Source organism: Grammomys surdaster, unplaced genomic scaffold (assembly GCF_004785775.1).
Source record: "Grammomys surdaster isolate TR1022 unplaced genomic scaffold, NIH_TR_1.0 125767, whole genome shotgun sequence".
Classification (NCBI taxonomy): domain Eukaryota; kingdom Metazoa; phylum Chordata; class Mammalia; order Rodentia; family Muridae; genus Grammomys; species Grammomys surdaster.
Window position 1 is genome coordinate 2817748 of NW_021620598.1, and position 24224 is coordinate 2841971.

At 53.2% G+C, this 24224-nt stretch overlaps 1 long non-coding RNA gene across 1 annotated transcript; it reads right to left on the reverse strand.

Annotated features, from left to right (window-relative positions):
• Positions 1 to 18720: 18720 nt before the first annotated feature.
• Positions 18721 to 24002, reverse strand: LOC114639951. The gene is made up of 2 exons (XR_003714082.1): positions 23875 to 24002; positions 18721 to 19827 (listed from the first exon to the last, which is right to left on the reverse strand). It is a non-coding gene; the product is annotated as an uncharacterized LOC114639951 (long non-coding RNA).
• Between the last annotated feature and the right edge of the window lie 222 nt (positions 24003 to 24224).

A 24224-nucleotide genomic window follows, 5' to 3' on the forward strand; every position in this document is an offset into this window, starting at 1 on the left:
AGGCAAACGTGAGCCTGACCCTTCATAGCACTTCCTCCCATCTCTCTCTCTCTGGGCTCTACAGCATCCAGTCATCCCACAAAACATGCTTGGCCACCATGGATGAAGTTTGGACACAGTCTCTAGCCTGCGTGCCCAGTACAGGGCAGAGCTTAGAGGCCATTCCATCCAAGGCTTTACATACAAAGTGTCACCAGGCAAAAGGCAGACTGGATGAAAATGTCACTGTGCTATAGGATATTAAGGTGTGGCCAGGGGAGGCCACCAGGGGCCAAGCTTTCGCCCTTCTGAAGCTGATGGTTATTGCTTTTGTTTCTAACCCCCAAGGAGGTCAGGAAGTGGGACCAAGCAGGAGCTTCTGCATGCCGACGGCTCCACTGTGGTGAGTAGGGTCCCACTGTCCCATGGGAGACTTCAGAGTGAGGAAGGCTAGGGTCAGAACCACATCCCTGTCAGTGCTCCAAGACCTGCCCTCAGCTTGGATGCCTCTACCTGGAGGCCTTGTGCTACCCCACCGCCGCCGTAAGTATTGTGCCTCCCCCCAGCAAACCACCCCAGATGACTCGTCTACCTATGATATAAGATGACCTTTGACCCCATGTCGGCCTACTTAGGCTGGACATGGTTTAACAGAGATGCAGTTCCATTCATTACTGGCTCCGAGTGGAAGAGACGTAGCCCCTTACCCTGAGGACACATTATCTACAGGCTCACACCTTTCAGATCACCCAGCCTTGAGAGGCCTCTGGGGACCCCTCTTTCTCTGTATTCCAGCACCATCAGTCAGTCCCCCAGTGTGATCCTGATACCCCCAGGCAACCTGACATTGATGGAGGACCTGCCAGGAAGCCTTGCCTAGAGAAAGGCCAGATGAGGGAAACAGAGTCACATCTGTTCCCAGGTTGGGCTAAAGCACAGGGGGTGGTGGCCCCACTGTCCTTCCTAGAACTAGGATGCTTGTCTCCTGGTGTTTCTCTCCTGCAGCTTGGGCTCTGTAAGGCTTGTGTCGCACTGAAGCCCAAATTCAGGGAGGCTCACCAAGTGGAGAACAGGTACTTTTGGGCTGTCACAGCAGCATATACTGTGACATACTCTTCATTGCTAAGTGGAGCAGTAGAGGAGTAGCTGAGAATACCCCCAGGGTCAGAATCCCCCAGGCAGGGTCAGCTGAAGAGACCCTACAGAAATGCAAGATGGTGCCCAGAGTCAGAGGGGGCAGCCAAGACCTTCCAGGCATTCCTGCTGACGGTCCCTGTGTCCTGCCAGCCAAGGGCAGAACCTGAAGCGTTTGAAAAACCTGGGGTTGATGTGTGTCCTCTCTCCTCCTTCAAGGTGTTTCTGGGGGGCTCAGATGGAGACGGATGAAGTAGTCTCTAGCCGTTCCACCACATCTGGGCACATCCTGGCAACTGACAAGGTTAACCACAGCCAATCAGCCTACAGAGAGGCTAAGCAGTGTGGGACATCCCTCAGTCTGGTCCACTCATCATAGCTGTGAGCATCACGGGGGCCCTTTAGCCTCTCTCTTCCCGTGCCTCTTCCTGCCTTGCTGGCTCTGCTTGGACAATCCTTGAGGATATTTGACCTGCCTGTTAGTGAAAGGGTCCAGGCTTGAGGCAGGGGATGGCACCCCAGTGGCTCAGATTTCCTTCTCAGGCTTGGGAGATTAGTAGTTCCTGTCACCACAGCCCTGCACACCAAAGGCCAGGCCACACCAGTGCTCTGGGGCCTTGTTCCCAAGCTACTCTGTCTCATAGACTCAGATCTGGTTACACAATGTAGACTTAGGCCTAATGGCTTAATTTTGACCCAGGGGCTTTGGACTTGTTCCTTGACCCTTGGCAGGGAGGAAGGGAGGTGTGGCAGTAGACGCTAGGGCTCATGCAGAGAGCAAAAGCTGCCTGGCTTCCCTCTGCATGCTAGGCAAACCTATCTGAGGCTCGAAAGAAGCAGATCCTTCCCTTCTGAGGGCAGAGCTACCTGAGACCAGAGACTCGGTCTTCTGAGCCACCGATGGCTCTGTGCAGCCCAGTGCCTGCCTAGGAAGGCTGTGGAGAGAAGCCTGCAATAGAGTCCCCAAGTGCATGTTGATACTGGAGAGCTGAGAGCCACAGAAACATCTTACAAGGCGGGAGAGTGTTCTGGCACACTGCTACTGCTCAGGGGGAAGGCTGTAGTAGGCCTTTCCTTACTTGTAAGATGGGCTGACAATACACTTGCCTAAAGTTCCCCCAGCCAGCTAGTGGGTATGCGCAGTATGCATAGCCGAATGCTGCTCCAGAGTGGCCCTTACCTGTCTGTCTCATTACACAACAAACAGCAAGATCCAAGCTAGGACCTTTGTTCTTACTTGGGTGTCCCCCACTGCCTGGCTCAGTCCAAGGCACTGGGAGCCCCAAGCTCAGAGCCAAGCTCAGAGCTCCTCTTGGCCTCAGAAGTGCTAGTCGCCAGGGACAGGCTGGCCATGAGTGTCCAGCCAGGGTCTGCACTTCCGCCTGGCTAGCCACCAAGGGGAGCTAGGCTGCTTCCCTCAGGGGAAAAACTGTTTTGAGCCTCCTCCAGCAAGGTCAGCTCAGGCTACCCTGGGGAGAGGCAGGGACAGAACTAGAACCCACAGGAGGGGCTCTTCCGGCCAAAGGGGAAGAGGGTACATACCCAAGGCTACTGCCTAACCAGGAGTCTTGGTGGTTCCAACTTCACTGTGCTAGAGTTGAGTGGGCAGAGGCTGGCCTCAGCCAGGTGGACACTGGGAGCTCCCTGGACCTGGCTGGCCTTTAACAAATGACACCCTTCCCCCATTGTGGCCACTCCTGTTTAGTAACTGATCAGTGCCTGGTACTTTCTCTCTCCTCCTCACCTTCCCTTACTCTTCTGTGATTTTGTTTAAATGCCCTGGCCCACTTTGAGAGAATCCTAGTCCTCTATTAAAACCCTCAGCACCGAGCTGGCTGTGTTGGGCCCCTCACCATGTTCCCAGCTCTCCTTCTTCCTCTAGGAGGGACCTCAAGAAGCCTCGACATCCAGCTCTACGCCGCCAAGACTGACTGACGGCCTTTGGGGTGAGGTAGTAGGTTGTATGGTTTTGGGCTCTGCCCCGCTCTGCGGTAACTATACAATCTACTGTCTTTCCTGAAGTGGCCGCAATATCTGCAGTGGATACAACGGAGACCCTGGCTGGGGAGACTGAGGGAGAGACAGCGGGTGGTAGCTGCCATGCAAAAGGAGCCTAACGGAGACCTTGGACAGCCCCTTGACCTCTCTGGGCTGTTACTCATCTGTATAAGGGTTGGGGCATGGGGATGAAAACAGATGTAGCATTTCCAGGGCACTTCCTCTCCCTGGGCCACACTGAAGGGGCCTTCCTTCCCCTGGCCCCATATCAGGCCTGCACTCACAGACCTCCATGAAAAGAGGGTCTGGGCTAGACCTTCAACTATGTTCCAAAGTTACCCAGGCTTTCCAGCGCAGAGTCAGGCCTCTGATGAGCAAGTGTTAGCTTCTTCATCTCCATAGAGGCAGAGCATTCTTTCCAAGAAAGAAGTGAAAAGGAGTCATTCTTAGCACTCCTGGGAGCCCAGCCTGCAGCTGGGTAGGCCACTGCCCCTGGGGCAATGGGTGAGGCTCCCCTATCCATCTGGTGGGCATGGGCCTTTCTTGCTGAACCACTGTCTCCACTTCCCCCTCCCCCACCCCGCCCTGTGCCCTATGGCTCTAGCGGCCTGTGGCCAGGGTGGGTGGGGAGTGGCTGGGCCTCCTCCAGAACATGGACACCGCAGGGTGAGGTAGTAGGTTGTGTGGTTTCAGGGCAGTGATGTTGCCCCTCCGAAGATAACTATACAACCTACTGCCTTCCCTGAGGCGCCCAGGGACGCATCCACCCGGAGGCCCTGCTCAGCAAGCCACGTGGAGCCACAGATTGGGTGGGGGCTGTGGCGTGGGACCTGGGTATAAATAAAGGATGTTCTGACATGAACTTACAACTGGTCTTTGGTCATTCTGGAAATATGGAGACTGGCCATAGAGGGCATGAGAGCGCTGACCACACCATCGGCATGTTTGCACGCATGAAACATTGCCAGCAAGAGCTGTTCCAGGTAGTGACCAGTACACTCCCCTCACCTTCCACATGTTCCCTTAGTGACCTAAGCCCTGGAGACCCAAACTCCTTCAGATCAGTGGAGCAACAGACCCTGTGACTCCCAAGTCTCAGAGCACAGCACTGGTCCCAGTGTCCCTCAGCCTGTGATCCTAACCAGATCCGAGAAATTCCTGTCCCTTTGTCCTTTCATGCCTGCCTGTCATTGGGATGGCTATGAATATAACTTTCTATCCTTGGGCAAATGGTCATACACCCTTCTCCCAGGGACCCCAAGCCTTTGTTCAGGTGGTGTGTCGGGGGGGAGGGGGTGTGAGGGTCAGTCCTCAGCTAGGGTTAGCTTAAGAATGGAAAGTCTTGTCCTTACCTGACCAGACACCAAAGGCCTCCCTTGTGGGCATTGGCATGGCTGGGTTGATACCTTGGCCCTGGTGTCCTGGCCTTTCTCCCCATGATAAATTCCCTTAGTCCCAGCTTCCATCCTGAACCCCAATCTGCCTCAACTCTGGGTACCCACACACCTACGTGGGCATACCTAGGCAGACCAACACCCCTAACACCCCTCTATGTCCATTCTCAACTACCAGACTTCTTAAACTTAGCGTGCCATTTCCAAAGATTTGATACTGTACTAGTCCCAGGGTTGAGAGGACCCAGAGGGATCTGAGCAACAGGAAGTGCTCCCCAAAATAGGGACTATCTTCGTTAGGTCCGGATGGCTAAGAGTTGGCACTTAGTGGACACTCAGACACTCAATGCAGTGCCCCATTGTCTCCTCCATGCTGTCCTTTGGGACATCCATGGTGGATGATAAAGTGTCACCTTTTCGCCTCCTTTGTAGCCCTGGCTGTCCTGGAACTCACTCTGTAGACCAGGCTGGCCTCGAACTCAGAAATCCACCTGCCTCTGCCTCCCAAGTGCTGGGATTAAAGGCGTGCGCCACCACCGCCAGGCTTTTTGCCTCCTTTTATCCTGTAGTTGGTTAGTTGGTGGTCAAGTCTGTTGAGTCTTGTCTTGCTATGCCTTGAACCCTAGAGTGGTCCTTCCTGCTCTTCCCTGTGCAGAGTTTTGTTCATTATCCCTTGCTGTCTTGGTTAGGGTTTTACTGCTGTGAACAGACACCATGACCAAGGCAACTCTTATAAGGACACCATTTAATTGGGGCTAGCTTACAGGTTCAGAGGTTCAGTCCATTATCATCAAGACGGAAGCATGCCACGGTGTAGGAAGAGCTCAGAGTTCTACATCTCGTTCCAAAGGCAAATAGAAGACTGGCTTCCAGGGAGATAGGATGAGGGTCTTAAAGTCCACGCTGACAGTAACGCACCTACTCCAACAAGGCCACACCTCCTAATAGTGCCACTCTCTGGGCTGAGCATATACGAACCATCACACTAACCCAGCTTCTATACTCTGGCACAGCCCAGCCCCCCACCCTACATCCTTATACAGGTCCAACCTCTGGCTCTCACAGCCAGCTGTGTCTGTAAGCAGACTGATGTGCTGGCAAGTTGCACTCACCTCCTGGTTCCTACACTGCAGTGGGAGATGGCCTCTGCTCTGCAGAGTTCAAGTACTAGGGACACAGGAGAGGGCATACAGTGGCCACCCAGGAGGGTAGCTTGGGCGCATCCAAGAGCTCTGAGGGGCCCTGCAGTCAGTGTAGCTTCCTGGAAGATAACCTCTGCCCTGTCCTGTGTCCCTCTTTACATTCTGTTGGCTCTTCTTGGACAACTGGCTGTCACTAGAGATAGGGATGGATGCATATGGGGATCATTGGGCACAAAGCATTGGGCAGAGTGGAAGTTGTGGGGGGGGTTCAGCCCAGGGGAACCCAGTGCTCACTTCTCCACTCCACAACTTATTGAGGAAGCAGAGTAGTTCTACTTAGAGGGTAGAGTCAGGATTCAAGGGGATGCCAAGATTGTGCCTGAAGTACCCGGGAAGGTCCTGGTCCCTGGCTGGCCACCTGCTGCCACTTGCTGGCTAATCTAAGAAGTGACCCCTGAATGGAGGGTGGGGAGGTGGCGTTGATCAAGAGCCAAGGGACTGCTGCAGGCTGGAGGTCCTACCGGGCAGGCTGGGACTGTAATCAGGGTGTACATAAGTGTCTTTGAGGACAAGCTAGTTCAAGACCAGCGAGGAGAGCAGGCTGGACCTTGGGTGGCAGTGGCAGAGGAGCCAGGAATAGCTGAGGGGAGTGGGGTGAGGTGGGGAAGGGGGGGACTCAGGAATCACAGAACTACATCCAGCAGTTTGAAGCTGAGACCCACGAGGATGTCCGTGCCCCTAAACAGCCTTACTTCCTTTAAAAAGAAAATTGAACAAAAATATCAAATATATAATGAACGCTACGTATACTATAATAATCAGTGTTAATACAGAATATGTTTCATAGAATGAACACAGGCACACATTCACTGTTTCATAGAAGGAAGATGTATAATCAATCCTCTGCAGTGTGACCCAGCAGGAGTCCCTCTGAGGTTGTACACATCTGCCTACACCACTCCCGTCAAACATGTATGGGGGGAATGTGTGTGTGCGTGTGTGCACGCAGAAGGCTGCAGGAAAGCCAAGTGCTTAGACTCAGGGGTATATTTCTGGAGGCTGCCCTAGGAAGGAAATCCTGTTTCAGTCTTTGCCATCAGCGTGTTCACATAAGCTGCCCTTCTGACCAGCTAGTCAGGCCCCTGATCCAGCCACCGCCTCCACTGGGTGGTGTGCTTCTCAGCAGCGACACCATGTGGCAGCAGGCGACTATAGCAACCAAACTGATCACAAGCCCCGCCCACCAGCTCCACTCAGGTTGTGATGGAGCTGGTGGGGTGGGGGAGGGCTCTCCTGGCCTATGCCGTCCTTGAGTTCAAGTATAAGCCAGGGACGGTCTTCATGGAGCCCAAGCTGCAGTTCTGTATGCCCCTGAGCATGTTGGTGCCTGCCTTGCCCTGCCTGTCTCCAATCTGTCCTTTGTATGGCACAGCAGTGTAATAGGCTCCCTGGGAGTCCTTCTGAATCCCAGGGGAGAGCAGTGAGCCCAGGTCACAGCTTGTCAACACCTTGATCAGATATGTTTTGCTCCTTGTGAGGCAGTAGCACAAACACCCCTCTGACGGGGATTATGGAGCCAACCTATAAGGGGCTACAGGCAGGAAACGGACCATCCTAAGACTGAACCAACGTGGAGAGACGGTGCCTGTGTCTTTGGAGATCTGAAGGTGAGGATGGCCTAGGCAAGAGAGGTGGCTTAGGGCAGGGCACAGCTTGGGAGGCAGCTGTCATGGCTGACCCGTCTTTGCATTGGTGTGCCCATGACCTTCTGGAAGATGCAAACCTGCCCTGTGGCATTCAGTAGGCATGTATCTCTGGTGTCACCTGCTGAGACAGACTGTGGCACTGGAGAAATCCCTGGGCCAGCTGGGTGAGTGCAGCTGACCACTCCACTCTGAGCCCAGTCCTTCTCTGAAATGGGACAAAGCGGAAACACCTAAGACCACACTAGACCCGGGACAACCAGAGAGCTGAGATAGGCCAGGGAGCAGAGCGCCGTTGGCTCTCTGACTTGTCCACGGGTCCAAACCTTAGCACAAGGGCAGGGAGGGTCTGCCAATCACCCCAGATACCTTCCAGATGCCCAAGTTCATTATGTACACCCTTGACAGCCTCAGCTTCTTCCTGTCCAGCCAGGACCCAGCCTAGAACCCCCACTTTCTGTGAGCCTAGGTAGAAAGCCAGGTTGCTCTATTCTGTAGGGGTGGGTCCCTGCAGGTGGGAGCAGGGGCACAGGCTATTGGTGTAAACACAGGATGTTGGTGACACACCTTCAGGAAGTCTGCTTCCCACCATCAACATCAACACAATCTCTAGGGGCGACCTTCCCGAGCTGGTTTCACGGCCAGGGAGACTGAGGAACAGATTGCTGGAGCAACCTCCTCAAGGCTACACACTAGGCTAGGTAGAGTGGGTACAGATGTCCAGGTCTACCTACCCACCTCTGTAGTTGTCTTGCCTTCCTGGCCACTGGGGACAATGAAGGGGGCAGGCAGGGGGGAGGGACTAAAGAATCTGATCTGGCCCAGCTGCCCTTTTTGACAAGAGGAAAGTGGCCAGTGCTCACTGGTCTGGCTTCCCAGGGAAGAAGCAACTGCCCTGGGTTTGAACGGGGGATGAGGGAGTGGCCTGCCTTTGAGTTTCTGCACCCCCGCCCCCTAGCATCTGGTCCTAGGCATTAGGCAGGCCTCTAGCTAAGACCACACTGCTGTCAGCGTGAGCGGGAGGCACTGCCCTCTTGCAGTCTCTGGAAACCAAAGTGGAATGTCTCCTGCCTTCCACTCATCCCTTCTCCTCTCTCCTCTCCTTCCCTGACTGGGCCTCACTCCCCAAGTCTACCCTGGGCATCCTTCCTCTTGGCTCTGTTTTCCGTTCACTGCCTGGGTCAGCTTGGCATGAGTCCAGGGTCACGGCAAGAACTGAGCCCTCTATGGAAACGCTGTTTTCTTGTCTGTGTGTGTTAGACCCAAAATGGCTGGCCTGCAGCTGAGTGGAGCTGAGGAGAGCTGTGGATATGATGATGTGGAAGTCTGGGGAGGGGGAGACTGGGGAATGTGCGAAGCCCTGAAACGTGGGAAGGGCCTCACAGGAGGAAGGCGCGAGCCTGTGTGGGTATGGAGACCGGAACAGCCACGGAGGCTCCAGGGAGAGAGCAAATAGGACTGGACGGAGGCCAGGCTGCTGTCAGGAGGAGGTGCCCAGTGAATGAGGAGGAACCTTTGTGAAGTCAAGTGAAGTTGACAGGGGCCTTGTCCTATAAGCTGGAAACACTGAGCATAGGGGGTGCTAACCAGGGGATGAGGGCTGACCAAGTACAGAAAATGAAAAAAACGGGGATTAAAGCAATCCTGGGAGAGCCCAGTAGCCCTGAGGGCCCAGCCAGTGTCTACTGCCCTGGCAGGTGGGAGGGGATGCTCGACAGACCTCTAGGTGGGCTGAGGTGAGCTGTGGTGAGCCCTGACAAGTACTCTACCCTGAAGGCCCATGTGCCCCAGGGCCTGCCAACAGCCCCTCAGGGCCCCAGGCATTTGCACCCCAGGGCCCCTCCCCCAACATCCTCAGTAGGTCCTAGGGTGTGTCCGGTGTTGTGACATCAAAATCCCACCCAAGGCAGGCCTCTCACCCTGCTCTTTTCTGCTAAGGGAAGGAGGCCCGTTCTCGCCTTGCTTAGCCAGCCCTGCGCAGCAAGAGACAAATTCTGCTCAGCAGGAATCTTTCCCTGTTGATGGTCCCCACAAACGGCGGGAGTTCCTCAGACTAACGGCCCCTGAGCTCACTCTCCTAATGAATGGTACTGGCAAAGTCCTGTAGCCTAGGAACCCATATGGCCCCATGATGGGACAGGGGTCACTGCTCTTGGGACACATGGGGAGGGGGAGATGGGGTACCAAAATAGAGGGCATAGGAAGGGAGTAAGGAAGGAGGGTTCTGCTCTGAGAGGCCCTCTGGGAGGTGGGGTACAAAAGGCCTGACACCTAGGATGAGGCCAGGGGTGAGATTAGTGAAGCAGCCTGTATCCATCCTGCTTGCTGCTCAGGAGCTGGGGTGTGGGGGTAGGGCAGGGGCATTCCTAGGCATGGACACTAACCATGCTGTTGCCTGTGTATGTTCCCACAGGACTTGTAGGTATCATCTTACCTGATCCATTGAGGCTGCTAGGGTTTTAAGTGGACATACAGGCCAGGCTATTGTCCAGCCACACCCAGCTGTTGCAACATCTCCTCTCTCTCCCATGCCTACTCCAATCTGTCCTGTGTCCCTACTATGTGGTCCTGCTCCCAGTCGTTCCCTAGAGCTCCAGGGACCGTGGTCTTTCATACCTGTCCCACCACTTGGCTTTCATCGTGGGTTGTTAAATGAAGACGTGCCTGTTCGGTTTTGTCAACGTGATAATAAAATAGAGTCATCTTGGAAGAGAGAACCTCGTTTGAGAAAAACACCTGTGGGCAAGTTGTGGGGCATTTCCTTGATTAATGATGGATGGAAGAAGGCCCAGCCCACTGAGGGTGGTGCCATTCCCTGGGCAAGTGAGTGGGCCTGGATTCTGTAAGAAAGCAGGCTGAACAAGGCCGTGGAGAGCTTCAGTTCCTGCTTCCAGATTCCTGCCTTGAGCTCCTGCCCTGGCTCTTCCTGATAATGAACTCTGACCTGTAAGACAAAAGCCAGCTTTATCCTGTTATCTGTAGTCAGTATTTTATCACAGAAAGAAACCAAACTAGAATGGCAAGTGAGTTAAAGGTGTTGTGTCATGGGTCAAGTGAGCTCAGAGCCACTGGAGAATGTAGGGACATCTGTGAGCCTGGGACAGGACAAGGAGGCAGCTGCTGGCTCTTTTTTTTTTCTAAGAATTATTTATTTATTTATTTTATGTATAGGGGTACACTACTGTCCTCAGACACACCAGAAGAGGGCATCAGATCTCATTACAGATGGTTGAGCCACCATGTGGGTGCTCATGGAATTGAACTCAGGTCCTCTGGAAGAGCAGTCAGTGCTCTTAACCGCTGAGCCATCTCTCCAGCTGCCAACTGCTGGCTTTTGTAAGGGCTTATGAGATACTCTTGTATTGTGAGGATTTCTGGAGTGTGGGGTAGCAGGGTGGTAAGACCTTCCTGAGGTCTACAGTTCTGCTCCCATACCCTCTCTTGGAGTCATGCAGTAGTGAGGCACTGGGGGCTCTGACAAGGTCTGTAATGGGGGAAGCAGATTTGGTTCTTTCATGTGCACCCACAGGGCAGGAGCCATATCAGGGGCTTTAGTCAGCAGAAGTCTCAAGTGGGCAGAGGGTCTTGAGAGGTGGCAGCCCCTGGCCTCAAACCAAAGTGGACCACTCTGAAGCATGGTGGAGCGGCCCACCAGTGAGGAGCTGTGTGTGCTCAGGGGAGTTGCAGCCCCCACCCCTTCCACTGTACTTGGCCATCCAGGAGAGTCTCAGGCTGCCCAGCCCTGGGTGGTGGCCTGTCCTGTGGGAATCCAGCCTTGAGGAGGCTCAAGTGTAGCAGAAGGAAGGGCACGCGGGTGCATGCACATCTGGGCACCAAGCCAGATGGCACTCAGTGCCCTAAGTTAGGCTCCAAGACCAGAACAAGGCAGAAACTCCAGAGACAAAAGCTGAAGTAGTCGACATTTCCAGTTTCAGGCAAGGCCCCTTGAATGCTGCCCTATCTCCCTGTACATGGGACTTTGGGGGTGTAGAGTCTGGCTCCCAAGTGCGAGGCCCAGGTGTGGCCCATCTGTCTCCCGTCCTGGTTGGCTTTTGCTAAGTGTTCTGGGAATAGCGGGTTTTCTCAGCTACAGTTTGGTCAGGACTGGGAGAAAGAATGTTAGAGCCAGAGACAGGGATCTGCAGGCCTTGTAAGGCTGGGCTAGTGACCTCCTTTATACTCAAGACGCTGTAGCCTGGTCACCCAGCCAAGCAGGAGCTGGGGGGACATCATGAGCCTAGGTATGGTTGGAGAGCTCCCAGCCCTCTGCAGGGTTCAGTTCCTTCCCCCACATGTACAACAAAGAGGCACGGCCTTGCTTTCTATTGCTGTGATCAAGACCACGATCAAAATCAACTTGGGGAGGAAAGAGTTTCTTTCATCTTATGCTTCCAGATAAGAGTCCACCACCTAGGGAGGCCAGGCCAGAAACCTGGAGGCAGGAGCTGAAGCACACACAGGTCAAGGAGGAGTGCTGCTCACTGGCTTGCTCCCTATGGTTAGCTTAGCCCACTTTTCCAATGTCTAGGAGTGACATTATTAGCAGTGGGCTGGGACCCCGTAAATTAATCATTAATCCAAAAAAAAATGCCCTACAGACTTGCCTATAGGCTGGAGACATTTTCTCAATTGAGGTTCCTTCTCAGATGACTAATTGTGATACGTTGTCAAAAACCTAACCAGCCTTTAATCCCAGCACTTGGGAGGCAGAGGCAGAGGCAGGTGGATTTCTGAGTTCGAGGCCAGCCTGGTCTACAGAGTGAGTTCCACGACAGCCAGGGCTACACAGAGAAACCCTGTCTCAAAAAACCGGGGGAAAAAAATCAACAACAACAACAACAACAACAAAACCTAACCAGCACATACTGGTAACCTTTTTATTTGCGGTTCCCATCTAGGCAATTTTTGTCTTGTCCACCAGGTGGCGCTCTGCACTCGCTAATATGCCCAGAGTTAAGGTCCTGCCCTTGGCCTCCCCCTGTAGATGGGGAGACCTAATGGTTCCTGTGAGGTCTCCAGGTGTGGCATCCTCTTCCAACCCACATGGACCCCTGCCTCCAAATCCCTTTTGTAGGGTCACAGGAGTTGGAACTCCCCGAGCTCACCACAGTGCCTCTCTGAGTTTCCCCATCTATAAACAGACAGCCCCACTCTTCCCTAGTTCGAGAGAACTAGCCATTGCCCAAAAGAAAGCCTGTTTAAACCCTCCAACCAACACCATCTTCTCCCTTACTCTTCCATGTACCAGCTCCTACAGAGAGGGGTGTCCCTAGGAGGGCTGTCAGGCAAAGTGGAGAGTGCTACCAGGGTTAGGCTGTCTATATGTCATGTGACCCAGGGTCACACTCAGCAGGAGGTGAAACAGTAAGAGAAGAGGGAGGGGGCACTATGAACCACTGGTCTCAAAAGTACAGCGGTTCTCAACCTGTGGGTCATGACCCCTTTGGGGACTGAATGACTCCTTCACAGGGGTTGCCTAAGACCACTGGAAAAGGTAGATATTTACATTACGATTCATGACAGTCGCAAAGTTGCAGATAAGTATCCACGAAGATAATTTTATGGTCGGGGGTCACCACAGCATGAAGAACTAACTACTGTATTAGAGGGTCACAACATTAGGAAGGTTGACAGTCACTGCAGTGGTGGGTGGGAGGTGGCCCCAGCACAGAGGTAGAGGCTGGGTCTCATCTGCTCTTCACAGAGGACATCAAGACAGAGAAGCCAGTGCCACTTTCAGGGTTACATAGAAGTATTCCCTGAGGACAGGGTCCTTCATGTTCTCTGATCTTGAGCCTGATCATGGATGTTGTACTGTCAACATGGCTGGTCATCACTGGGTAACCCTAGATATGTCATCATGAGAGCCTCAGGGACAGTGATCTCCAAGAGGGTCACCAGGCTCCAAAGCTCTGGACTGGAAGAGATGTTGTGGTAGTGAAGGGAGGCAATTCAGGGACAGCCTGTGACACAGATAGGAGGAAATCCTGGCAGCTTATGTAACCTGACTGGCCCATATCCCACTGAGGGGCCGGTGGCCAGCAGGTACGATCTCCCCATAGGCATGGACAGAGACAGCTGCTGGCCCAGCCATGAAGGAACTAGGTCCCAGACCCTTGGTGGCTTGGGAAAATTCCAGCCAAGGTGCCTTGTCTAGGGGTGGTGGACAGTGTCACCATTTCCGTGTCTGGTGCCCAGGGAGAAGGCTAAGGCTGGAGAGTAAGATGCTTGCCTCTTCCCCTCCCTGTCCATTCATGCTCAAGGTCAATCTCTTCTACCTCTGCAGTGCTCACTCCTGGGGCCAGCATGACCCTCTCCGTCCAGCCTTCCCTGCCCCAGGGTCCACAAGTGTACAGCCTCAGCTCACATCAGAACTTTCTCTGGCCAGCTTTCCCTGGCCTTCACTCCCAGCCTTTGTGAGCACTAGCCGCCTGCCTGTCTGGGAGCTCTCTGGTATTGCGTCTGTTTCTACATCCTGGTGTTAAGTCCCTTCCAGCTTAAGGGTGAGAACACTGGGGTGCTGTGGGATGATGTGTGATGTGGGGGTGGGGGTATAAAGGGGTGGTGGCAAGATCTTCCCAAGGTCTACAGCCTGGAAGGCATCTGTCAAAAGCACTTGTGGCTGCGTGTTACATAAACCCTGGCTTGGCCACCACCTCCCCTGGGTGACTTATCTCCAGGGAGCCTTCCTGGACTCCATCTTCCCCTCTCTGCCCCAGCTCTTATACCCAGATGTCCACAAGCCCTGGCACCTAGGATGCTTGTGAGTTACTGGGACAGAGGGGAGCCAGTCACAGACAGGAGACCTGCCTGTAACCCACAGGGTGAGGCTGCAGCCATATGCCCTGGCCACCAACACCCCAGGGAGGCCAGAACCTGGCACCAAGAGTCCCTATCCACTCCAGAGCTCCCTTCCCCACCTTCTGAGTGGATCCAGTGTACCATGTGCCATGCAGTCTCAGAGGAGTCCTATTTGGGCAGCGAGACTCACAAGGACATAGGTGACAAGAGCCAAGGAGAGCCTCACGCTGTGGGGGAGGTGCCTGCAACAGGGCCTGGTGGGAGCGTCTTCTTCAATGCCGTCTCCCCCACTCCTATCCCCTAGCACCTACTTAGCATACAGCCGAGACTCAGAGAACCCAGATAAGTGAGGTAGATCTTAGCCTAGGTTCTAAAGGATGAATAGGGGTTCATGGAGGAGAAGAAGGGCATGTCTTGAGAAGGGAGGACACAGAGAAAGCAAAGGCCTGAGGGAAGGCAGGAACACTATGTCTCACAGTACTGTGTAAGTCGGTAACAAGGACACATGGGATGGATAGAGGGATTGAGGCTGCTCTGTTCCTGTCTCCTCCAGCCCTTGGTCACATTTCATGCTTCCCTGACCGAGCCTTCCTCTGGGTGCTCTGACAGGATTGTTCACCAAGCTTCCCCCTCCCCTCTGTATCCTGTATCCCCCTCCCCCCACACCCTGCTCCTCCCTCTGACTCCTCCCTCTGCTTGTCCCTGTTCCTCCTCCTGCTCCTGCTCCTGAACCTCCTCCTCCTCCTCCTCCACCTCTTCTTCTTCTTCTTCTTCTTCTTCTTCTTCCTCTCTCTCTCTCTCTCTCTCTCTCTCTCTCTCTCTCTCTCTCTCTCTCTCTCTCTCTCTTTGTTGCTTTTCGAGACAGAGTTTCTCTGTGTAGCCCCTGGCTGTCCTGGAACTCACTCTGTAGACCAGGCTGGCCTCGAACTCAGAAAACCGCCTGCCTCTGCCTCCCAAGTTCTGGGATTAAAGGCATGTACCACCACTGCCAGGCCTTGTCCCTCTTCTTGATGGGAGACAGTTTGACCACCACCACCCTCACCCACTCACTGGGATGAGATCCTTTCTCTCTGGCCTCCATCCTTCATCCTTCTCCTTAACAGGGTAGCATCTCGAAAAAAACGGCCTTAGTTGGGCTGTCCCCCTGTTGGAACCTAGGTGTGATTGGGACTGGGCTCAGGACATATCAGGAATTTGCATATCAGCTGGATGCCCAATTGCCTAGCCCTCTGATAATGGCCTGCTGGGTTTTTTTTGTTTGTTTGTTTGTTTTCTGGTTTGTTTTTTCTAGACAGGGTTTCTCTGTGTAGTTCTGGCTGTCCTGGCACTCACTCTGTAGACCAGGCTGGCCTTGAACTCAGAAATCCGCCTGCCTCTGCCTCCCAAGTGCTGGGATTAAAGGCGTACGCCACCACCGCCAGGCAAGGCCTGCTATTTTTATATGGCCACCTGGGACCACTCTGGAGTGTTGTTACCCATCCCTAACCCTCTGCTCAGGCAGATATTCTGACCATGGGCCTTGGTGACTGTGCTCCATGGACACTTCCTCCCCTTGGAGTCCCCACTGGCTTTCTAGGTGGCAAGTTCAAGTTGTGGTGGGACAGGAGATACATGCAGGTTCTCAGTGGTCAAATTCCTCATGCTGTTTGCAATCGGGGCCACACACCTGTAGAGATTCAGGGCCACAAACTTCCGAGGAGGAACCATCCCCTCCCTTCTGAGGAGGGACAGTGCCAGATCATTGCAGAAGCACCAGAGTCACAAATTTGCATACAGATATCACATCTCCCCAGAGGCCCTGCTCCAAGAGCAGGATCTGTGATGTATATGAGAAGCTCTCGAGGCTGTGAGGCCAGTGGGCCTCCCTCTGAGGTGTGGGCTGCAGTGAGCAGCCAGTACTGCAGGCATGTCAAAGCTCCATGGAGCTTGTCACCTTGGCCTCAAGCTCCCTTCTCTGGAACTGGTGCTGCTTTCCACTCTGCAGAGAACATCAAGGACTTTGTTACCCTCGGGTCAGAGTGACCTGGCAACAGTTAACCCTCACTGCTGGGGCCCTGTGAATATGGCTGAGGCCGGGGCCCTGTAGGATGCTGGGCCTGGACGTGGCTTAGTAAACACAATACTGACTGTGGTGCTAGCTTGGAGAAGCGGGCATGGGGAGGCCTATGCCTGATGTAGGCAGGTGCTGGCTGGACTCTTCAGGGCCCTTTCTTCCTAGTTCCCCTTCATTTACAAGCTGTGGCTTGGCCAAGGGCTCTCGGGAACATTTGTCAGGGTCCTCTGCTGGGGTCAGGGGTGAGGGTTAGAATAGAGCCTTGACATCCTGACGTCAGGGCAGGACCTACCGGTGGATCTGACTGCGGAGACAGAGAACTATGTTTACTGTGGTCTCTCTGCTCAATGTCAGCGTCCACATTTGCTGTGTCACCCCTGACCTGCAGGACTGGCAGCAGGAAACAGAGCCCAGGCCCCAATAGAAAGCATGATTGCATGTCTTCATGCTGGCCTTTTGGTCAGTCAGGTCACCTATGGAACCCTGTACAGGGATCCAGTGCTCTATGAAACCTCCTGGCCCGAGTCAGCTGAGATGGCCATTAGTACTATCTACGTGTCCTGCCTTCCAGGCGGTGCCATGACACCAGCCATCTGTTAGCCTCATCTGGGAGGAGGCTCTTGGCATGTGGAAGACTTAGGAGTAGAAAGCCATACTGGGCTACACAGCATTATCCTGGACCAGCCACAGATGTAATCATCCCAGTGCTGGATGCTGGTCCTCGGCCTTGCAGCACTGGCTAACACTTCCCCTTAGTGCTCTGGGGATGCTGGCTGTAAGCAATAGTGGGGAGCATGGGGTGAAAAGCGAGAGTGTCCTGGGAGCCACTAGGTGGAAGGGCCTCCTCCCTCTGTCTGTGGGACATGATCCCAAGAGTCCAAAGACCAGGCCAAGGTCATACTATGGCTAGGTAAACAAGGCTGGCAGCCAGGTCTTCAGCCCCCAGGTTGAGTTCTTTCCTCTGTAGTACTCAGGATGGGGATGAACTGGCTATGCTTTCTTCTCATCCTTGAGTGATCAAGTCCTGGGATACATCAGCCCCTAGGCTAGGGGTCTAGTGGAATCTGGAATCACAGAGAGACTGGGGCTTCACAGATTTCTGGCTGCTGTCCAAGGTGGCTGAGAGTCAAGGGATAAGTGGCCAGCATGTTGTAGGCACCTCCTGTGTACTGCATCTGGCCTTACAGGTCAGCTGGGGGGAGCTAGCCAAGATGTCTGATTGCTTGGTCTCTGGGAAGGCACGATTCTCACTTAGCAATCAGTTCAGGCTTCCTGCCCCAGAGGCAGTATGGTCACATGAGTCCAGGTCACATGAGACCTAATGCCAGAAGATCCCTGGGGCCTCTGTGAGTACCAGGTTGGCTTCTGCCCCTGTACCCCTTCCCATAGTTGGACCCTACTAGTCTCTTCACCCCAGATCTCTGCCCTTGCCCTCCTTCCAGATCCTAGAGGTTACTTTAGGGCCCAAAGTCAAGACTTTTGCCCAGCCTGGACTGCTTTGTCTCACTGTTTACCTGTTCCCTGTCACCCCTCTGCTGTCTTCTGCCCCATCTTAGCCAGGACACAGGAAGAGTCCAGTCCCTTTCCTACCTCATTGGCCTCTGAGCCTCAGATTTTCATCTTCAGAACAGAGATTATTGTACCACGCCTTAGGACCAGCATGGAGATTAAAGATGTTTGCTCTTACCAGTTCTGAACACAGGGCTCACTCTATTCCGGTTCTCATGTGATTTGAGCCTGGCACTACCCTCCTGGCACCACCTTTGCTAGGTGTGATCCCTGCTTGAGATGTAGGACCACCTGTCTATCAACCTCAGGACTCTGAACCCTCCCCTACAGCCTTCATCTCAACTGTCTAAAACCCAAGTCCTCCTGGCTACACCCTTTCAGTTCTCTCTCTCTCCCTCTCCCTTTCTCTCTTTTCCTTTCTTTCTTTCCCTTTCTCTCTCTTCTTCTCTCTCCTTTTCCCTTTTTCTCTTCCTCTCTCTCTCCCTCTCTTCCTCCTTTTCCCTTTCTCTCCCTCTCTCTACCTTCCTCTTCTCTCTCTCCCCCTCTCCTTTTTTCCCTCCCTCCCTCTCCCTTTTCTATCTCTTCTTCTCTCTCCCTCTTTCCCTCCCTCTCCCTTTTCCCTCCCTCTTTCTCTCTCTCTTCCTCTTCTCTCTCTCCCCCTTTCTCTCCCTCTCCCTTTCTCCCCCTACCAGCTGCCTCTGGTTTTGTGAATGCTGCAAACACCTGCAGAATGGCCCATACGGTGAAATCTCCTCCACGGACCCTTGCCTAGTTTCACACTCTACCCTGGACCTGAAGTCCTTGGTCTCTGCTTCTGTCGTCCCTGTTCCACAGCTATTCTCTATCCCCATCATTGTCACATGGAGAACAGTTGTCCTCATACCTAGGAGGATTTTAGGGGCTATGACTATAAGTAGGCCAGATGTGGAGTCCTTCTGCCCCTCAATCCCTTAACCCAGGGGGCAAACCTAGCTCCCGGCTGTCTTGGTGCCAGCATTTTACTGAAGCCAGTTCTCTCTTTTTTTTATTCAAGAGGTAAAAAGGAGCCTTCTAGAATCTAAGACCATGGCTTCTGGAGAGATGAAATCTCTCTGTGAGTATGAACAATAACTCTCAAACACTGGAACAGGTAAGACAAGCCATGTCTGGAGCACAGGACTCTATGAGAAACCCTCAGCAAAGAGAGGGCACATCCAGGGGCTGAAAAGATGCGGCACAGAGCCTTGCTAGGTAACTACTTTGGGGCTCTACACGCAAAGCTCAGTGGCCTGCCTCATGGGAGTGTTTTAAGCAGCAGAGGTAAGCACTGCAGGTGTCAGCCTCAGCGGGAAGCCAGCTGAAGGAAGCTGACTCCTAGGGATGGAAGGACACAGAAGAATACAGGGAGAGTGACAGCAGCGGATTGCAGAGGCCAGGAGCACCAGTATGGAGCCCAGAGTAGGCAGGCAGGGATGTGGGGAAGGGAGAGGTTAAGATTGTTCCAGGGCCAAGTGTGAAGGATGTAGGACAAACTAAACACCCCGGGGTGCTCTGTATACTGCCTGCCCCACTTTCAGAAGCTAAGGTCTGAATTCCCAGGCAGCCCCCACAGGTTCAAATCAGGAAACGAATAAATAAATTCTTTGTGGCCCTTTCCCGTAAGCTGTTACAATTCTATCTTTGTTCCCCTCATGAGGCAAAGGCTGGAGAAATGGACAGCTTTTCAAATTTCTGTGGAGCCTTAAATAGAAGGTCTAGGGCAGGCTTCGCCCCTACCGTTTACTGGGGCACCAGCTGGTAGAGGGAGAAACTACAAGGATATCTCAGCTGCCTTTTGGGATGGCCTTCATTCAGAAGACATGACTTGCCGTGGAGCGGGAGAAATTGGCAAACGGGCAGCAGGGATGGTCGACATCAAAGCTTCTGTCCGCATCATCCAAAGAAGCTGCCCCTGCTGACCTTGGCTTTGTGGAGTTCAAGGCCTCAAGGCCTTCCTGGATGTGAGGAGGCAGTGGCTCACTGGACTAAGCTCTGGAGAACTGCTGCTCTCAGCCGTCTCCGGTATTCCGGTGTGCACGTGTTCAAACATAAGCATGCGCAGATGCATCCACTCGGATAGGAGCTCAGAGACAAACCTGGATGTGCACATAAAAGCAGGAATACACTCTCACACATACATGTACATGTGTACTTTTTTTTTTCATCTGAAATGTCACCTCTGCCCACGTGTGGGGTTATTCCAAGCCACTGACCTTGAGGAACACAACCCACTGATAGGATGTCTGCCGTGATAAGATCCAAGCTACCTCCTCCCTAGCAGGAGGGGCGTCAGGAATTTGTGCTCTCATCCATATGCCCCAAGACAGAAACCCCTGAAGAAGTGTAGAGTCAGCTGGATGCTCTTAAAAGTTGCTGTTTTCCTTTTGTAGTCTCTGCTTTGTTATAATTTGTTACTATGTGTCCTTGGTCCTTGAGAGCAAATACTTTGAGACGGTAAAAACTGGATTAAATTTTACCTACCTATTCTAGCATCCATGGGTGTTACAATGGCTAAATAGTTTTATCATCATCATCATTATTGAGACACTGTTTCTCTGTGTAGCCCTGGCTGTCCTGGAACTAGCTCTGTAGACCAGGCTGGTCTCGAACTCAGAAATCTGCCTGCCTCTGCCTCCCAGAGGCACGCCTTTAATCCCAGCACTTGGGAGGCAGAGGCAGGCGATTTCTGAGTTCGAGGCCAGCCTGGTCTACAGAGTGAGTTCCAGGACAGTCAGGGCTACACAGAGAAACCCTGTCTCGAAAAACCAAAAACCAAAAAAAAAAAAAAAACCCCACCCCCCCCCCAAATCTAATTCTCAAGGAATTTATAGTCCAGTGAGAAAGACAGCTAAGACACAGACAGCACAGTACATCAACACATAGCAGGACACAGGGAGGAGAGATCAAGGAGGGCTTCCTGGAGGAGCTAAGCCATTAAAGGAAAAGCAGCAGTGAGCACCAGAGACACTCTCTAGAAGGAAAAGTGAGCAGGAAGAAGCACAGCTTAAGCCCAGTGCCTGGAGAGAGGTGGAACAAGGCTGGGCTGATACCCAGAGGTGGGTCACAGGGCTCTGCGCAGAGCTACAGGCTGCCGCAGCATAGGGGTACAGACAGGGAAGGAAGGGGCTGTGCAGCTAGCCAGAGCCTGACAGCCTATGGAATCAGTGAGGTGGGGCATGAGCAGAGAGGGTCATGGGGTGAAGGGAAACTCTTCACGCTTGCCTGTCACCTCTGCCTTCCTGAAGCCCCTCTAAGGGTCTGGAAAACAAACAAGTCCCAAGGAGGTAAAGCCACAAACCAAAGTCACCCTAGAGTTAGCATTCAGCATCAGAACCAAGGAGTGAGGGGAGAGAAAGAGCCTTGGCCAGCAGAGGGGCCTCCCTCCTAGAACCTGCAGCTCTTCCAGACCCAGAGAAAATCCCATGGGGCTCACCCAGTTTAGAGGGTTCTTGGGGACCTTTGGTCCTGCCAGGTCCATTCTAGCTGACCAACATGTTGGGCTTCCTCCCAAAGAAGGCAGGGGTGACCAGGCAAAGAGGTGCAGCTCTGGCCTTCACTTCTCTCAGCCTGGGGACTGGGCACCCCCACCCTGGACTGAGGAGCCAAGCATGCACGGGAATCAGGCTTTGAATCTGCTCTTCTGTCAATGTGCCAGAGCAAGTGCCCCCCGATTTCCTTCTTCCTGCTCCCAGCAGGATCTGTGGCTGTTCAGATCAAAGCAAGAACATGGGACAGTGGCAGGGAGGAATTGGGGTATCCAGCCATGCACAGGGTAGAAGCACAAAGAGATTGTCCCTGCCTCAGGATGGGCTTGGGTGGTGACCTTCAGCTGCCCAGCTCTGGCCTTGCCGGGTTCACTGAAAACGAGTCAAGTCCCCAGGGCCATGGGCTCGGGGTTAATTCTAGGCCCAGGCAAAGCACAGAGGACAAGACACTGAATGTAATTCTCTACAAGGCTCTGTCTGGAAGGTCATGTGGTTGCCTCCTTTCCTCCAGTCAGGGCACACCTCCCTGGCACTCTCCCTCCGGGCCCTGTCACAGTCACACCTCCAGATAGTATGAAGAATCCCAAACTGGCAGGGGCACTGGCAGGGGCAGTCTTGATCAGTCAGCCTAGCCTCTCGTCTTACAGCTAGGGACAGACTGCCTGGAGGCCAAGGTCACAGAGCCCCGGAGGGAGCATGGGGACGTGTGAGCAGGGCCTCCATGCGTCTGGATCAGGCCCACACTTTCAGCCTCTCTACCTCAACTTCCACTGCTGGGAGCAGGTAGAGGAGCAGCCGCAGGAGGCTCTCCTAGAGCCGCCTTCTAGCGCCTTGAGGTTTCAACAGTTGCTACTCTGGGCAGTGAAGCTGGGGAGTTAGCTCTGGGATTGTGACAACCTCCAGCACTGTGGTCAAAATCTCTCCCTAGTGACCACCTTCCTGTATGAGGGAAGCCATGGATCACTCGAACGAGTGCGTCTCAATCTGCAGTTGCCTAGTAGCTGGCCTGTGGAGTCAGTGATATTCACAACTTAAATAAGGGCTCCAGAGACTGGAGGATGGCTCCGTCAGAAGAGTACCCACTGCACTAGCATGAGGGCCTGAATGTGGACCTCCCAATACCATAGTAGTTGGGTATGACTACTTAAGACTGTAACCCCAGTGCTGGGAGCAGGACAAAGTAGAAAAAGAAGGGTCACCGTGAATGCATACACATCTGTATGTGTGTATGTGTGTATGCACATTCACACCACACACACACACACAGATTAAAATTAGAAACCCCACTGCATGTGCGGTAACAGCATACTGGCTAGATTGCTCATCTACTCCTGCTCTGGAAGTGAGAATGTATACATTGTGAGCAAATTCTGTTGAAAGCCTGAAAAAGATGGCAGGATAAAGAGGAACCTAGGCCTCGCTTCCACCGTGACGATCATGGACCATGCTTCTGAACAGTAAGCCAGCCCCAATGAAATGTCTTTCTTTATAAGAGTTGCCGTGATCACGGTGTCTCTTCCCAGCAATCGAAACTTAACTAAGACAGCTTTTCTCAAAAATCCTGCAGAGGACTGTCCTGTCCAGGGAGTCTCAGGAGGGCAGGCAGCTGCAGGCAGGTGGCTAATGCGTAGAGGAAGGGAGATGGTCTGTCCTGACTTTCTTACACACGATTGTTATATCACTGTGCTTTTCCTCCTTGGTGTATGGCAGACAGGGAGAAACAGATTCACTCTTATTCAGTGAAGTATAAGCAAGGGACTGGCGAGATGGCTCAGCAGGAAAACAGCTTGCACCTGACCTTGACCCTCAGAACACACATGTTCCGACTCCCACAGTGTTTCGTCTGCTCTCCACACGTCTGCCATGGCGTGTAACAACCCCACCCCACCCCCCCATAAAAATTTAAAATGTGAAATACGTTTTTATAAGTGTAAGCAAATATAGGGCGATAGGTCAGTCAGTAACACATTATAAACGTGAGGACCGAGTTCAAGCTCCACAGCGTGCGTTAAGAAAAAGAAGAAGAAGAAGAGGAGGAGGAAGAAGAGGAGGAGGAGGAAGAAGAAGCCAGGCACAGTAATGCACCTTGCAATCCCAGTACTGGGGAGGTAGAGACAAGTGGATTCCTGGAACTCACTGGCCATCTGGGCAGCCTGGCCTGCTTGACAAGTTCTAGACCAGTGGGAGACTCGGTCTCAACAGGAAAAATGGATGACAGCTGAAGAACAGTACCCAGGGTTGTCTTTTGGCTTGCACACAACGCTTGCAGCCATACCCACAGGAACACACACACACACACACACACACACACACACAAAAGCACACACTAAATGCAAATATATCTATTCAGGAATCACTTCAGTATGTAAGGTGAAGCAGAGTTCTTCCCCCCCCCCCAACAAACTGCCTGACTTTCCATGGTTGTTTCCTTTCTAATTTTGCTTGCAATTTCCCCCAAATCTGTCTGGGAAATGCTAATGACCTTGGAGTTCAAATCCCCAAAGTCATTTAAGTCACTTCTGTAGGCAGCAGCACACTTGTGGTTGAATTTTAGCACTTGGACCTGCCTGCTTCTGTTAATTGCAACCCCATCCCCCAACCCTTGACGAGACACCTGCTTTTCTTTGTCAATTAGGAGAGCCTTCTGTATCTGCTCACACCTCTGTTTTTGGGGTTGAGACCAGTCTCAGCTCTGGCCAGCTCAGCAGCGGAGTTCCATTGTTCCTTGCGTGCACCTTCTCTGCATACTGACCTCTGCTCCTTCTCCTGGGCCTGGGACAGGCTAGGACAAGCAGACAGGGAAGTCCTTGTGTTTGAGTCTGTGGTTGCCTGGCATCTCTCTTGGCTCCCTATTGCTTGTAAGACCAAGCTCCAGCCCCTTTGCCTACATTCCAAGACTCTCTGTGTCTTGGCAGGATGGTTTTATAGCCATACCCCTGGTCTGTGGGGCTGGCTACAGAGCTGGCTCTTGCTTCCAGGTGGACAGCATGTGGCCAGCACCATGCATC